This window comes from Lissotriton vulgaris, chromosome 6, assembly GCF_964263255.1.
Source record: "Lissotriton vulgaris chromosome 6, aLisVul1.2, whole genome shotgun sequence".
Classification (NCBI taxonomy): Eukaryota; Metazoa; Chordata; class Amphibia; order Caudata; family Salamandridae; genus Lissotriton; species Lissotriton vulgaris.
Genome location: NC_141694.1, coordinates 1,405,221,824 through 1,405,236,440, shown reverse-complemented (window position 1 = coordinate 1,405,236,440; position 14,617 = coordinate 1,405,221,824). Strand labels below are relative to the sequence as shown.

The window sequence follows — 14,617 nt, the reverse complement described above, 5'->3', positions numbered from 1 at the left end:
CATATGTTATCCATGTGCCGGATATTAAGCGTGTCCTTCAATTCATAGTCAAAATGCAAGTGGGATAAAACATTCATGTATGGATGGATGCAAACAACCAGCGTGATCCTAGAAAGGAAATATGTGTTCTGACAGCGAGATCGCCCTTCTCATGCCACAGACAGCAGCCCTGGGTCACACATTGAATTCCGAGGAAGTCACTGTCTGATCAAAATAAAGAGCATAATGATGCATATTTTCCATTTTGGCATTTCCGGCCTTGGCTATTCCAGCACCGAGCTGGGCGATGCTGTCAGGTTAATGTTTAAACTGGCTTTAATCACTTCCTTTGATAAATTCGAAAGTCAATACCAGGGCAGGCAAACACGGCGCGAGGGTGAGCAGATGGAAGCGCCTCTCATAAAGAGAGCGCAGGCTCACGCTCGGGGCGCACAACAAAAGAGCCATCTTTTCATAATGCAGGGCGCGATGGATGCGCGGCCCCCAGCACACCTGCAATTACCGTGCGCGCGGCTCCGCGCGGGGCCACGCCCCTGCCTCCGCCGCATCACCTATCCGGCGGCAGATGGGAGCAGGCTTCTGTTGACATATGCCGCAATAAAGGGTCCCGGGCAACCTGGCTGAAAGGTGACAGCATGCAGCGTGTTTGAAGATTAATATCGCACGCAAGCAGTTTGTTAACTCTGCAGTGCTGGCCTCACCTCCATCTGCCAACAAGTGGAATCTCGAATACAACCCCCCCCACACCCTCCCGTCCACCCCCGGGGGCGCACAAACCCGCCATGTTAGAAATCAAGAACAAGAGACGACGGTAGCGCATACAGCTGCTCGGTGACGAGTGTTAAACTTTACCCATGTTATCCCTTTTGGCCGCAAGTCACCAAGGTGGGCGAGCCAACAAATAAAAACACCGGGAGACCCGAGACAAAGCTATAGCTCGACTCTAGCAGCCCACACAAGCCGAGCCGTGAACATGTTTGTGTGGTGACCTGTATTGTGCAATACTTGCTGGAACTCCATGATGTCACCTGTGGGTTCTTCTTGTACTGTGCATTCTCCTCCAGTGTTCCCTGTTTGGCAGTTGCAGCTGCCCTGTCTCTCCTTCATGCTGGACGGCTCTCTTCTCCTGAATAAATCTCCTACAGCAGTTCCTGCCTCCGCCTCATCTTTACATTGGCGACTGAGGATGGTCAGCTGTTCCTCAGCTGTTGGATCTACTCACTAACTAACTCCTAGCAAAACGGTTTGGACTCCTGAACATTTTCCATACCTACGATCTACTTCCTTGTGAGTACTTTCTTTTTCAAACATTTCTCCCAAGTTTCACATTAGAGAGCCGTCGCAGCCAACAGACTCTTTTTCTACCATTTACCTCGTTTTGCGCATCAATCAAGCGAGTTCTCACAGCACTCTCCAGCGCTTTGTCAACTGTTACTCTGCTTCGCGCTGCCTACTCTTTTTTCTACCAGCGCTACGTTTTACCTGCGCTCCCTGTGTCCTTGTCTACCGCCCTCCCCTGAACATGCCCCTGTTCGTAGCCTCCCTGCAGGAACTTCTCGCAAAGCTGGTGGTTAATAACTCCTCTGTCCTCTTGCTTGGGGACTTTAACTACTGGCCTGGCGATCCCTGGGAGGACTCAGCATCTAAGGACTTCACGGCCACTCTCCTCTGTCTCAACCTTAAGTCTCACGTCCTGGTTCCTACCCACAAATTCGGACACATCCTGGACCAAGTCTGGTCATCCCAGGACATAGTCTCCCCCCCCAGTATCCTCCCATGTACTTGGTCTGATCATTCCCTCATCTCCTTCTCTATCACCACTGGCTCCCCTCACAAGCCCCTTCGCCCCAAGAATGTTTTCGCCCGTAGCTGGAATCGTGTTGACTTGGCCTCCCTCTCTCACTCCCTTGCTTCTTCTTCCCCAGACCTCACTGGTATTCCCCTTGACTCACAGACCGCTGCAGTTGGTAACTGGCTCTCCTCTGCATGTGACTTAGTAGCCCCCCTCAAGCTAGTCAAATCCATCCGTCCTCACGAGGCTCACCGTTGGTTTAGCCCGGAGCTCAAGACTCTTAAACTGGAGCTTAGACGCTCAGAGCGCCTTTGGCGCCGTAGCTACTGCCCTGACCACAAGGCCAAATACAAAATCCTTCTTAAGGAGTACAAGCAGGCCATTTTGGCCACTAAGACCAAGTACTTCTCTGAACAAGTGGCGCTCTCGGCCAACAAAGCTAAAGAAATTTTCTCTCTGGTAAACAACTTGGCCACCTCTGATCGTGCTTGCCCTCACTTCACTCCCTCCCAGGCCCTCTGCTCTTCTCTTAACAACTTCTTTATTGAGAAGATTGTAAAAATTAAATCTAACATCTTGGTCACTCCTTTTACTCCTCCTCACTCTGTTTCCTCTGCGCCTAAATCCTCCTTCTCCTCTTTTCCCCCCCTCCCCTTGGACTCCTTTCTAGCTCTGCTCACCAAAATCAAGTCTGGCTCCCCCACTGACTGTGCCCCTGCCCGTATTCTTAAAACCCTTTTTTCTTCCTGCCCTGACACCCCTCTCTACTTTCTTAATGCCTCTCTTTCCACTGGATTGGTCCCTTCTTCATTCAAATCTGCTATTGTTTCTCCCATTCTTAAAAAACCTGGTCTCGACTCTTCTCTTCCCTCTAACTTCAGACCTATCTCTCTTCTGCCTTATCTTGCTAAAATTCTTGAATCCTACGTTACTTCCTGTCTCTCCGCTTATGTTGAACAGAACCAGCTCCTGGCTTCTCACCAAGCTGGCTTCCGTTCGGGTCATTCGACCGAAACCGTGGTGTTAGCCGTCCTCGACGAGCTTAAGGCCAAGGCCGACGTCAACTCCCCCCAAGCTTTGATCCTCCTCGACTTGTCCGCTGCGTTTGACACGGTCGACCATAACATTCTTTTGGACCGTGTCAGCGCAGCGGGCATTCGAGGTTCTGCCTTCTCCTGGATCACCTCCTTCCTGACAGGGCGTTCTCAAGCCGTTAACCTTCCCGGCTTCTCTGCTTCTCCCCTCCCGGTGCCCTGTGGGGTCCCCCAAGGTTCCTCTCTCTCTCCCCTCCTTTTCAACCTCTATATTCACCCTCTTATCTCTTCCCTTCTTGAGCTGGGGGTCTCTGTGTATAACTACGCTGACGACCTCCAGCTCGTCTTTGATCTTTCCTCTTCTTCTCACTCTCTATCCTTTTTTCACTCCACCATGGTCTTCATTTCTGGGTGGATGAGCGCCAACCACCTCAAGCTCAACCCAGATAAGACTGGGCTTGTCCTGATTGGCGGCTCATCCAGTTCCTGGTCCCCTGCTTTCTGGCCTCCCATTCTTGGCCCCCCTCCCACCCCCGTTCCCTCTGTTAAAACTCTGGGCATCAAGGTCAGACAGGACCTGTCCATGCATGGCCAGGTCAGTGCCGTGGTGTCCTCCTGTTTCCTTTCCCTCCGAATGATCCGGAAAATTTCTCGTTTCTTTTCTCTTGACTCCCTTAAAATCATTATTTCTGCCCTTATCACTTCCCGCCTTGATTATGGCAATAGCTTGTTCGCTGGCATCCCTGCCTATGAAACCCGCCGCTTACAAGCTATCCAGAATCAGGCCGCCCGTCTTATCTTTCACTTGCCTAAAACCCATCACATCACTCCCGTCCTCAAATCCCTTCACTGGTTGCCCATTTTGCAGAGATCTCTGTTTAAACTAGGGTGCCTTGTTTATCGGGCCCTTGATCACTCTGCACCGGCTTTCATCAGTTCTTTGATTTCCCGTCACACCCCTGACCGCACTCTCCGTTCTTCATCTTCTGCCCTCCTCACTGTTCCCCGCTTTCACAAATCTCGCACTGGTGGAACCCGTTTTTCTGTCCTTGCTCCCCGGTTCTGGAACTCTCTTCCTCTTTCTATGCGTTCGATCCCTATTTTTTCTCATTTCCGTAAAGCGCTGAAAACTTTTCTGTTTGCCCTGGCCTACCCCTGCTAAACCTCCTGGCCCTGTCTGTTCGGTTCTTTAGAGCTCCCAGCGCCAGGAAGCCGTTTGGCCATCGTGCGCTCTACAAATATTTTTCATTCATTCATTCATTCATTCATTCATTCATTCATTCACCGTCAAAAGTCAAGTCCTACCGAGTGCTGTCTGTGTTTTCGCTGTTCCCATCGGCGCCGCATATTTCTCCACTGCTTGCTCCGCCACCTTCGAGCTCCGCTACAGAATGATGACGTAGTGGAATCCCTCCATTCAGCGTCATCGCGTTTCTCGTCTCCTTAACAACCAGCAAGACGCCCAGCGCCAGCACGCGTTTCCCCAGCAACCAACTAGACGCCCAGCGCCAGCACATGGTTTCTCAGCAACCAGCAAGACGCGTTCCGCTTATGCCTGTCACCACGTCATCTACGTCATAAAGCCTTCGCGTCCATCTCATTCCTGTCTACTCTATCTTGATTTTGCCAGCTGTCGACTTCAACCTACGCAGCTTATTCATACAGCCGACACATGCCGATGCGCACAACTCTGAATTCCTTTCTACACTGATGCGCACAGTTTCTAACACTTCATCGGATTTATTCGCTTTCAGTCCACGCACGTTGACGCGCTCAGCTTTAGATAATTTTCTACGCTGATGCGCACAGCTTTAAACACTTTACACGCTGACGTGCATGGTTCAAGCACACTGGTTAACAATTCGACAAGGAGGCAAATCTCGCGCTGATGCGCACAGCCTTAGCTCAGCCTAATTTTCCTCATTAACTCGCCGGAGTATCCAGTATCTTCACGCTGACGTGCACAGCTGCTGCACGTATTCTTCTCTACACGCTGATGTGCACAGCTGCTGCACACATTCTTTTCTACACGCTGACGTGCACAGCTACTGCACGCAGTTTCTCTACACGTTGACGTGCACAACTGTTGTACATATTTTTTTTTTCTTTTTCTTTCTTTTAACACGCTTATCTGCACGCATTTTACTCCCAACAAAAAGACCAACACATCTAATCTGCCATATTTACAACATTTTTTTTTTTCTTGTACTTAAAGGAAAATTGAAGATCTCACAATGCAAAATGTATCTCCTCCTGCTCCTTTTCTTCAGACTCCTGGAGACCCTCCTCTTGAATGGAAACTTTGGTTGAGATCCTTTATGGCCTACCTAGGGGCAATTGATGGTCTTAGATACCGTGCAGAAAGAAAAAAAAGTCTAATGTATTATCATCTTGGTGTAGAAGGGCAAAACGTTTTTGATCATTTACCGGTTTATGTTCCACCTACTGGCGAAACTCCTGACGAATTTGAAATAGCCATAGCTAAATTAGACAAGTATTTTGTTAAAACCAAGAATATGGTTGTACACCGTTATAAATTTTTTACTAGAGCTCAAAAACCCAAAGAAAGCATTGATACCTTTGTTACTGCCTTAAAAATACTTGCGTCTAAATGTGAATTTGACAATTTCACCTCTCAACTTATCAGAGACCAGCTTGTTGCTCGGTGCTCTTGCAAACAAATCCAAGGGAAACTTCTATCCTGCAAAGATCCTTCTCTTGACAAGGCTATTGATATAGCCAAAAGTATTGAAACATCCTTAGAAGATTCCAAACAATTAGAGGTTTCTCTTTCCAATACTTCCATCTCTGGTGCTGTTTCCACTAAGGTACCTTTTCCCACCAAATCTCCCATTTCCATTTCTCGTGACCCTCGTGGCTATTTCAAAAGAATGGGAAACACCAGTTTTAGAAGACCTTTCATGCCTAATAGACAATTCAGCCAAAGTACTTTCTGTTATAGATGTGGCTCTTCTTACCATGCTTCCAATTTTAAAAATTGTCCTGCTGCCAATCAACAATGCACTCAATGTGGGAAAAATGGTCATTTTTCAAGGGTATGCATGAGAGGTAGAAGGGGTAATGTACGTAGTGTCATGTGTGAAAATGATTCCTTTCAAGCCTCAATTCCCCTTGAGCTTTCAACTGAACATTCTGAATGTGATGTGACCAATCAGGAATATGTTGTTGTAGTGAAAGACAATGACACTACTAGCCGTACTTTTCTTGTCCCTGACCCTGAAGTTGATGCCACTATTGACAATCACCATATCCTACTACTGGTAGACACCGGGGCTCGCATCACTATTGTTTCCTATGAGAAATATTCTCACCTTTGGCAAAATAAATGCCTACTTCCTCCTGATGTCCTTTCTGTGGCTTTTGAAGGAAGCAGAATCAACCTTCTGGGTTATTTCTTGGCCGAAATTTCCATCTTTAACAAATCCATTATGGGGAAGGTCTATGTTGCCAAACGTGGTATCAATGTTCTAGGACTCATACATCAGGCAGAATTTGGTGTCACCATTAAACCTGGTTTACCCAACCCTGTATTCATTGAAGGATGCAATCTCTCCTCCCTTGCATCTTCTACCCCAGTTTGCAACATCTTTAATAGTGAATTCTGGGAGCACAAGTACAAAAAAATCTTTGAAGATCGTTTGGGCAAGATTACCAATTTTCAACACTTTATCAAGGTCAAAGATGGTGTTTCCCCAATCAAACACAAGCTGAGGAACGTTCCCCTCAGTATCAGAGAAGATTTGTCCAAACACCTTAAGTCATTATGCGAGCAAGAAATCATTGAAAAGGTAGAATCCACATTATGGCTTTCTCCCATTGTTCTTGCCAGAAAAAGGTCTGGCGATCTCAGGATGTGTGTGGATTTACGCAGTCTCAATGAAGCTATCTGGGTCGATGGTTTTCCCCTCCCTCGCATTGAGGATTTGATAGCTAAAGTAGGCTCATCCACTTGGTTTTCTAAACTTGATTTAAAGACAGCTTACCACCAGATTGAGTTACATCCACTCTCTCGACATCTCACCGCTTTTGTAACTCCTGATGGAGTTTTTCAATTTCGTCGTCTTCCCTTTGGGTTGGCGTCTGCCGCCGCTGTTTTTCAGCGTATTATGTCTGAAATGTTTGAGGAACTCTCTAATGTTGTTGTCTTCCAGGATGACATCCTTATCTTCACCCAAACTGAACACGAACATAATTTAGTCATTGACCAAGTTTTCAACATTTTGGAAAAAAGAGGTGTAACCCTACAAAAGAGTAAATGTGTGTTCAAAACTAGAGAAGTAGAATACCTTGGTCATACCATTTCTGAATGTGGTATTAAGCCCAGGCCAGGTCTAGTTAAGAGTATCATTGAGGCCCCTGCTCCCTCTAACAAAGAGCAGCTTCTGTCCTTCCTCGGCCTCTGTGAGTTCTACTCCAAATTCATGAGAGACTACGCCAAGACCACTGAGTGTTTTAGACTTTTACTCAAAAAAGGTGCCACCTTCAGCTGGTCTGATGAGTGTGAGAAAGGTTTCCAGCTCATCAAAGAACACATCACCAAGGCTCCTGCTCTTCAGCCTTTCAATGGCAACAGAGAAACTTTTGTCACCGTTGACGCCTGTGAATATGGCCTAGGAGCTGTTCTCTCACAACTAGCCTATGGTAAAGAATTTACCGTGGGGTTTGCCTCCAGGACTCTTCGCCCTGTTGAGCGCAAATATTCTGTTATTGAAAAAAAACTGCTGGCCTGTGCTTGGAGTGTTGAAAAGTTTAAATCTTACTTATGGGGCAGACCATTTGTTCTTCAAACCGACCACCGACCTCTTGTCGACATGCTTTCCGGCAGAAATGTCAAGCGCACAACCGCACGGTTGGCTAGACTCTCCACTAAACTTCTAGAATACAACTTCAAAGTTGTTTACATTCCTGGGGGCAAGAACAAACATGCTGACTGTCTTTCCAGGTTACCCATACAAGAATCTAACGAAAATGAGTGGGAAACAGAAATTGAAGAGTGTTTTGTGGCCAACATTTCACAAATTTCCATCTCCTTCGCTGAGAATGATTGGGTTAATGCTGTTGAGAATGATACTGTACTTAGGGACGTTGTCTCTTTTATACAGAAAGGTTGGCCCAAGGAAAAATCTCTTTCCCCTGAGCTTCAAATTTATTGGAAAATCAATTCCGAACTTTCCTTGGAAAGTGGCAAAATTGTTAGGGGCAATAAATTTATTCCTCGCTCTGTTTACCGGGAAAAAATTATTGCTGATGCTCATTCTGGTCATCTGGGTGCCACCATCACCAAAAGAAATGTCAGGTCAAATTTCTGGTGGCCAAGAATGGACAATCAAATTGTGGATGCTGTCAAACTTTGCACACGCTGTAACACCAGCGATAAAGTCCTTGTTTTGGAAGGTGTTTGGGATTCTGTTGTTCCCCCACCCAGCAGAGCTTGGCAAAAAATTGGCCTGGACTTTCTGGGTCCATTCCATGTTCTTCCCAACACTTCCAAGTATTTCTTGGTCCTCGTCGATCATCTCTCTAGGTGGGTTGAGGTTGAACCTATCAATGTTCCCAATTCAAAGAGCGTTATTGATTGCCTGACCAACATTTTTCTGAGGGAGGGTTGTCCAGAAGAAATCCTCACCGACAATGGGGTTCAGTTTATCTCCAAGGAAATGAGTGTTTTTTTGAACAATTGTTGCATCAAACACACTAGAACTCCTTTGTATCACCCTCAGAGCAATGGCAAAACCGAGAGGTTCAATAGAGTTATTGTTGAATGTGTGCAGGCCGCCTTCAATTCCAATAGCTGTATTTTCCAAGCTGTAAAATATCTTGTATGGTCTTATAGAATTTCCCCACATGTTGCTACAGGCTTCTCTCCTTTTGAATTGATGAGAGGAAGGAAAGCTTCTTCCCAAGCTTTTCCTTTTTGGATGGTCAAGAGTCTCCACAAAGGTTGTGATTTGGAAGTGGCATGGGATTGTGCCAACAAGAAATCTTCCAGTTCTCTGCCTTGTGACGTGGGACATGTTAAGAAGTCTTTTCATAGTATTCATGCTGGTGACTGGGTCAAGATTAAGAATCCTGTCACTGTTAAAAAAGGTCTTTCCAAGTTTCTCAATTCCCAACAAGTTGTGGAAGTTCGCAAAAATGCTGTCAAATTGTCAAATGGAAATTGGTGGAGCACTTCTCGCGTTGCCAGAGATCCTTCTCGTGCTTCTCGTGCAACTGTTCCTACTCCCAATGTCCAAGTCGACAATGGTTTAAGGAAAAGCTCTAGGTTGATTGTTAGACCCAACAGATTTCATGACTATGTATGATTTACTATTCATTGTAGTTCAATCTTTTTTTTTTTAGAAAGGGGGGAGGTGTGTGGTGACCTGTATTGTGCAATACTTGCTGGAACTCCATGATGTCACCTGTGGGTTCTTCTTGTACTGTGCATTCTCCTCCAGTGTTCCCTGTTTGGCAGTTGCAGCTGCCCTGTCTCTCCTTCATGCTGGACGGCTCTCTTCTCCTGAATAAATCTCCTACAGCAGTTCCTGCCTCCGCCTCATCTTTACAGTTTGTCATGTAAATCGTGCAACAAACAAAAAATGAACTTTCTAAAAACTCTCTAACAGGGCTGGAGTTCCACCTTTGTACATCAGATAACATCACTGCATTGAGAGTTATTTATTTAAAGGGATAGTTTGTAAACATCAACTTGGAAACATTCCTTCCTCGCCCCACAGAAATATCATTCCCGAAATAAGGGGCAAGTCAGCTGTCATGTGCACCCTAGATGTGGCCTAGATTCATATTTTGCAGAGCATCATTATAGGCTATTATATCAAACTAGTGCTTTAATTTGGGAAAAATCACCAAAGGAACCCATAAATGGGGGGGGGGGGGGGGTCAAGGTGTGGCAGAGGAAAGGGGTGGAGTCACAAGGGGCGGGGCTTGAAATGCAGAGTCTGACAGCCAACTTATCCATTTCTTTAAAAAAAATTGATACCCAAAAAATTATCAACAAGGACATACGTGACAGTAAATCCCAGTGTAGAAATTCTTTATTTAGATATAACACAGATATCTTTAAAAGAGGATTACATAGTTCACGTTGTATACAACTTATTAAAAATAAAAACAATAAGACAGTCAATTAGCCAGCCATGATAAAAATAGGGGTCTTCCGCATCCTCAGCCTCCTAGGTCCATAAAAAACTTTTTTTTTATTTTTTTTTTTTATAAAGGATAAAAACCAGAAGAAAAAATAATACAAAAGTTAAAATCTAATATACAGGGAACTTCACCCCATTTTCTTTACTCTCACTGAGTTGGATATCAAACAACTAAAAAACGACCCAATTCTCCTAGGGGTACTACTCATATTCTTTTCGTTTCATCCCCCTAGAAATTTGGGATGTATCGTAAGGATCATTAAGTAATAAAAAGGAAAAAGGAAATAAGAGGGAGGATTTAGCAGGATATCTTTAAGTTAAAATTACGATATGCTTGCTGGATGAACTTTGTAAGTCTGATATTCAAATCAGTGTTTTCAGGGTTCAGAGCCACAATGATGGCTTGCCTGCAGGTTCGGGCGCCCAACCTATTCCATTCGGCTTTTAGTTTGCACCTGCGTTGGAGGTTAAAGGCTGGGCAAAGGCAAACCACGTGTAGCAATGTTTCGGCTGTTTTACCGCACCCTCTGCAGGTTAGATCTTCCACTGTCCGTCTCCAAGGAGGTAAATCTTGCAGAAAACGCCAATCACCCATTCTAATGGCTATAAGGGTTAAGACATCCGTGGCAGAGATCTTTGTGTGTCCATAAATTTTCAGGGGATTATTAATAGCGGTAAGAAAACTCAAGTGATTAACCCAGATCTGGGAGAATTTTGTGCTTTGACTCAAAGTAGCTTCGAGAGTTATTGTACCTGCTGGAAAGCACATCATGTAACATAGATCACAGATTTGCATTTTACGTAGAGAGGTAAGTGGGTTACTGCTTTAGGCAGGGAGATAATTTTGCATTTTGCTACTTCCAGTTCATTAGTTTCAATCATTCTAATCTAGCACAGGGATCAATTTACCAGCATCAAGGAGCTGCATGCAAACTGTAAGTCATGGGTTCAGATCCTTCCCTTTTCCCCCTCAATCTGCGGTTACTCTAAAATTGGAAATAATGGCTCATTTGGGAAGGAGTACAGGGGCATAGTACAGACAACCACAATTACTGTGTGACATTTCATATTCTGACTTTGTGATTCTCCCAACCAGTCATATCATATCATATCTACAAGTCTGGACGATATGAGATAGCAAGTCCTTATAACCCTCATTGTCTGATATAACATTTTCTGTACATTGATTTATACACTTGTTTGATTTATTCTGCCTCTGTGATTGATGAAAAATGCCCTGACTCCCGACACTGAGAGAAGCAGTTCTGTAAAATTATTTAATAAAAAGGCAGGTGCCATGTAAATCATTATTTGTGTAATTACTCATACACACAGATACATTTTGTATTTCTACAGGGCATGCACATCTCTTAGATAGGAAGTTTAACAAAGTAAAAAAAACCACATCTTAGTCATAGTTCACCTAAAGCACTTGTGAAGTGATAAGCTTTGTGCTTTTGTTTCCTTCCATTGCATTAGCATCTAGGTAATATTTGTTTATTTATTTTACAGGTTTTATATAGCGCCACTGGCGTAACGAAAAGTGAAGGGGCCTCCCTGCACAGTACTTAGGGGAGGGGGCCCCTCCGGGCTCAATCAGGAGCTCTTCCGGCCAGAGTTCAGTGCCGAGGGGGCCCCTTGGAGCAAGGGGCACCGCATGGGCTGCGGGGGCCTGTGTTGCGCCCCTGTATAGCCCTGGCTAGGCTCCAGATAGCTCCCATCCAGGGAGACAGTTGAATAAAAGAAGGGCTAATAGCTCTTTAAATCAGGCCTTTGTTTTGGGCTCAACTGCAAGTGAGAATATTAAAGTCCAATCGCTGCCTGCAGGTTGCTATTCAACGGAAAGCAGACATGTGGGCACTGCTGATTTATGTCCTGGTGACAGAAAATGACACCAGGACAAATTCAGCATGTTTCCCTGGGTCGAACGGATCCAGATCAAAAATAGCTACCGGAGAGGAGTTTGACGGATTCTTCTACTTTACAGCACTGATCCAAACACATCCTGCACAGCAGTATTTTGAGGTGTTCTTATAAACAATAGTGAAGACAAAAATGCCAGATGAAATAAAATATTTGACTGGGACCACACAACCTGGTCAAGCGGGGAATCCAGGACCGATCCCAGTTTTTCTGGTGTTACATTTAATTTAGTCACTAGATGGGTAGCTCTTTCTCGCTTCAATTTTACATCATGTTAATGCTATGTCTTTAATTCTTGGTGCATGAGGCTAGAGTGTGAGTGGCAGGCAGAAGTCACATGAAAAGTTCGGCTAGGTTTGGGCTCGAGAGTCCAAGATGACTTCAAGCTGAGCCAGGCATCTGGCCGAGCCTTCAGGGGCTTGCTCACCTTTACAAAAGTCATGGAGGAAAAGTCAGAAATTAGCTCTCATAGGATTGTTCCTGCGTTTGAAGAGCACTTGCGACTTTTAGTTTCTTTGTATTTTTCCATGGCTCCATTTACAAAGGTAAAGAAGAAAAAAGTCAAAATATATCTCCACAGATGCAATAATAAATGTGAATTAAGGTTCTGTTTTTTAAGGGGTTCTTAAACAATTTCAGGAGTAGTCATGGACGTCATGTAGAGTTTGTACCAGGTTAACAATTCCTGTAACAGAAATAGTGCTGCAAAGTGTAATCGAAGGAAACACAAGGAGATGATGGATGGAGCACTGAAACTTTTCAGACACTCACCCCCAGTCACAGATCTGCGTTTAATCCATCATCTTTCTTTAGCTCACTTCGCCACCCCAGTTCAGACACAGCTATGTGCAAATCAGTCTTGACCCTGTGCCTCATGGGAACAGTCCAGCCTGAACTGCCAAGCTATGTCTTCCCTGGACAAAGTGTAATCGTGCACCGATTTGTTTGTCCTCAACAAGGTCAATATTTTCTCCTTGGAGAATCACCCATACCTACACCCTCATCATATAAGGGTTAGTGCATCCAATTTCTCAAAACTGTCATGCAGGTCTGGCAAGAGTTTGTAGCGAATGCATACAAGTGTACTACCAGAATATCACATTTTTATGTTGCGCATGACGCATATCCTTTGTCTGTCAAAGGCGCATTCTATTTGTGGTGACCACCCACATGTTATATCCCATCACAATAGTTACTCCAGTTCACAATAACTGGTAATTTCAGTGTTTTACATTTTTTTATAGATTAAAATGGTATGTTTTAACTGACATTTTCACCTAACTACAACGTTTGTTTTTTTCAGTATACATATATATATATATATATATATATATATATATATATATATATATATATATATATATATACGCGAGGAAAGCTTCCGGAGCAGCTGATCACTGTGAGAGTGGTGAGGAATTCCGTATGCTGTTCTCCAATACAGAAAGACTTGCACACCAAGGTCGTTTTTCAGAAGATTAGTGTATTAAAGTCAACAGCAACGCGTTTCGACAGCAAGGGTCTTCTTCTTAAAAAAATATGTATACTTATTGATTTTTCATTTTTGTTTTCAAATGTAGGCAACTGGTCACTTCCAAAACCAGAGTAGGGTCCAATGATGCTGCACTCCACCTCCATAGAGGATATCGACAAGGCACACACCATCATAGTACTCTGACCGAACTTTGAAAATACTCCTCTAACAAAAAGATGGAGATTACGTGCAATATCCCAATCACAAAATAGAGTACTCAATGTTCCCACAAATGAAAAAGATAAACATGCAATTGTCATAATTTAGGAGGAATAGCCATTCCTCAATGTCTCAGGATTCACACGAGCAGGAGAAACCACTTTCTCCTAGGGCCTCTTAAACCACATATGAAATGATTGGAGAGAAAAAAACGTTATATTCGCTATGGATCTTTGAAAAAGGGATTTACTGGCGATAACCAGAGCACTGAAGCAGAAAGCTCACTAGTACTTTTTACAGGTGATCATCAGGTCTGGATAACCTTATGGTGGACAGCAACGCTTCCCTCAGCTCCGTCAAGGCATTCTCCGACTATCGCCGGAGCCAATGGAACCTAGAAGGGCAGTGCAGGACACAGTCTAAGGGAGATGCATGGAGATGAATGGAGACGCAGGTCTTGTTTCTGCCAGGCAAACTGCCGTCAGATAAGCTTGTATGCTCTAGGTAGGAAACAGCAGGTGAAGATTAAATATCTGATACAGGGGAAAGATTTAGAGAGGTTATTCAAACTGGTAGATTAACCCGTTAAGCGCGCCGCAAATTCCGCACCAGTGCGGACGTTCGATTGCGCTAACGGGATCCGGACGTCCAACGGACGTGCGCAGCACTAGCGAGGTAGTGCGCGCGACAACCGTTGGATGTTCGCAGCGCTGAACGGGTTAAGGACATTAAAACCAAAGAACTCTAAGCACCAACGTATGACAACAACAAACTTACTGAAATCAGAAAAGAGCAGAGATGAGCATAGAAAAAAGCTCAGCCTTACTCAATCTCTGCCAACTGGGTCCTAAATTCAGCCCTTGAAGCAAGGTAAGTCTCTTTTTTCCACCAGTGTTTCTTTTGTCTCCTGGCATGTTATGCCTCCTGAAGCTAACTAGAGAGTGAGAAATGGATTCTGGGATCTAAAAGATATTCAATTTGCAATGATGGCTGATGATGGAAGGGCATT

The 14,617-nt window shown here is 44.6% G+C and overlaps 1 protein-coding gene across 5 annotated transcripts in view; it reads right to left on the bottom strand.

Moving 5' to 3' along the window:
• The window catches only part of RALGAPA2 (Ral GTPase activating protein catalytic subunit alpha 2), a 1,781,019-nt gene that overhangs the window by 862,936 nt on the left and 903,466 nt on the right, over positions 1–14,617 (bottom strand). The gene's annotated exons all lie outside the window — the stretch shown is intronic.